A 3,219-nucleotide genomic window follows, 5' to 3' on the forward strand; every position below is an offset into this window, starting at 1 on the left:
GATTACTCCAGCAGAGACAGAGCCGCTGCTCACCTACAGATAGCAGCAAATAATGCTGTAATGTTCTCCTCCATCAGATACGACTGACGGATGCCCCCCTGTGCTTCACTTTCATCCCTCCGCACATCCGTGGAAAAGCGCTTTGTTTCCGCAGAGCGTAAGGGAATAGAACGTGAGTTGCTTTGATCTGGCTGTCTGATGAAATGCTTTCCCCACCTTGTGCCGTGTCTGATAAACACACTCATTACCTGTTTAACGTCTGGCTGTTGTCCAGACTCCCGTCAGGTTAGGCCTTCACTGCGCATCAATAAACCATATGCAGCCTTTCAATAAATCATAGGCCGTTATTGTGTTTCATCAGCGTGTCAAATGCGATCTGTGAACCGACTCCAGAGCCGTGTGGTTTTTGTGTAAACAGGGCAAAAGCATGATCCCACACCGGGCGCCAAATGCAAGGTTTCAAAGTCTGAAATGTGGCCAGACTTTATTAGGAACTGAAAGGTTTAAATTGCGCTACAGGAATGATAATCAGACCTTCACTGGTGTAAGTGCAGATTAAACCAAACATGTCTGTCACGACTAATAACAACTTTAATTCTGTGGAATATGTATGATAAGAGATTTGACTACAAAAATAGCACAAAACCAGGCCCAGAGGTTTTGTCCTTTCATTTCTTTCACTAATGTGTGTAGAAGCATCTGCATGCCATGTCCTTGATTTATACACCTGTGGCCATGAAGGGATCGAACACCTGAACTCAGTGATCTGGAGGGGTGGCCGATACTTCTGGCAATATAGTGCATTTTAAAGGATTTTTATTTATCTATTTAATATTCCCCTAATGCTCTGAAAACAGTCTTTCTGGGACATATCCTGAAATAAGGTCCTTTCTGTAAGACTCGATGTTGGACGTGTGAGAAATCACAAGCTGAACGGCTTTTTTAACATAAGTTTGTATTTTTATGACGCAATGGTGCCCAGTTTCTTGGGTTGATTTTTATTTGTACTCTACAGAGGAATGAAACTGGAATGTTAGCTCTGTGAGAGTGTGTATGTAATCTCTGTGCGCTTTAATTGGCCTCTCGTCTGTGTGTGTCGTGAGTTCAGGAAAACACACACATGAAACCAGAGAAAGTGTGATTAAGGGAGAAAGACACACGGGGTGTTTCCAATGTAGGAGAAATTAACATTTCCGGTCTCAGACTGTACGTAAAACACTCGAAAGATATTCGGTTTTATAGCAACCAAAGTGGAAAACCGAAGCTGGATAAAAATGCTTCCGCGGCCTAAAGCTTCCATTCGGGCCTCGTGTATCCGTCCAGTGTAGTTTGTAAATGTGTGTTTGCAGGTTTCAGGCCTCAGTCGCGTCTGATCTGTGGTCAGACTCAAACTCCAGCAGTCAGCAATCCTCCACGAGCTGATGTGCGGCTGTGATTTATTGCTCTCACCGCTCACAAGAAAGTACAATTTTCCAGCCAGCTGCAAAACAATAATTCATTACGATGCCCTTTCCGCGATAGGAAGCTGTTAGCGGAGCAGGTCTCTGCTGCTAAAATGATGTTGATAAATGTGTGATCAGCGCAGGTAACCGCTTTAACACTCGTCTGCTCCCACTGAGCTCAACATATTACACACACACACCCCATGATTCAGTGATAAAGAGATTACTGACAGCTCCCTCCGCTCCGCGCGCCCGTGTGTGTGTGTCGAACACCTTCAGTTTCTAATAAGAACATCTCAGATTAACGTGTTGCTCTGTTTGTTATGAATCTCGGATCAACTGTAAAAACTAACAAAGTTTAACACAACAAATAAATGTTCTGGTTATGTCGTTTTGTCACATGTGGGGCGAACCCGCAACTATCACGGAACCATGTCAGGGTCGAAATTCAAATAAATCATAATAAATCAACAGAAAAAGGGGAATTATATTTTGCATTTTAGTTTTTTTTTTAAATATATTATATGCATATTAATGAATATGCATTTCGTTTCATTGTGACATTATTTTTTATTGCAATTGTGCCAAATGAATGAGTACAAAAGTGACAGTAAAGACATTTATAATATTACAAAAGATTCTATCTCAAATAAATGCTGTTCTTTTGAATTTTACATACATTACAGAATCCTGAGGAAAAAAAGGATGTTTCCACAGAAATATGAACTGATAATAATCATAAATGTGTTGATCCTCAGCTCCTCATATGAGAATGATTAGTAAAGGATCATGTGACACTGAAGACTGGAGTAATGATGATAAATTCACAGGAATAAATGACACTTTACTATATATTCACATAGAGAACAGAGGATTTACACTGGAGGAATATTTCAATGTTTACTGGAATTATGATTAGATAGGAGAATGACCCCATGCTTTTGAACGGTAAGAGTGTATAAATATTTCATCTTTCACTTTTTTTTGCATTGGTGAAATCATGTACTTTATCTATGTCACCCTGCAAAAACAAACCTTAATGGTCCTAATAATAGGCTTAATTTTATGAGGATTACAATATTACAATTTATCATATATATCAAATAATATATCAGGTTAGTGAGTGTGTGTGTGTGTGTGTGTGTGTGTGTGTGTGTGTGTGTGTGTGTGTGTGTGTGTGTGTGTGTGTGTGTGTGTGTGTGAGAGAGAGAGAGAGAGAGAGAGAGAGAGAGAGAGAGTGTGTGTGTGTGTTTGTGTGTGTGTGTGTGTGTGTGTGTAAGAGAGAGCTAGAGAGAGAGAGAGAGAGTGTGTCTGTGTGTGTGTGTGTGTGTGTGTGTGTGTGTGTGTGTGTGTGTGTGTGTGTGTGTGTGTGTGTGTGTGTGTGTGTGTGTTTGTACACAATGTCAGCGTATCGTCAGATTATAAAGAAACTAATTAACTCAAAGCCTTTGAACTGGGAGTTTGGAAATCCCGTCTTTCCTCATCCCGTGTGTTCGTCTGTCACTCCGCAGAGACGTGAATTGTCACATTATATCCATCTGAACGACAGACGAACACTTTCAATGACCTCCTAATGTATGTGTGTGTGTGTGTGTGTGTGTGTGTGTGTGTGTGTGTGTGTGTGTGTGTGTGTGTGTGTGTGTGTGTGTGTTGGCTCACAGCATCCGCTGCGTCCTCCTGAGACACACAGGTGTGTGTTTCTTTGCATCTCAGGAGACGTCAATTACATGTCTTCATTGTCATATCTTCATCCTAATCCTCCTGAGGATAAAACAGA

Source organism: Pseudorasbora parva, chromosome 12, assembly GCF_024679245.1.
Source record: "Pseudorasbora parva isolate DD20220531a chromosome 12, ASM2467924v1, whole genome shotgun sequence".
In the NCBI taxonomy this organism is placed as follows: domain Eukaryota; kingdom Metazoa; phylum Chordata; class Actinopteri; order Cypriniformes; family Gobionidae; genus Pseudorasbora; species Pseudorasbora parva.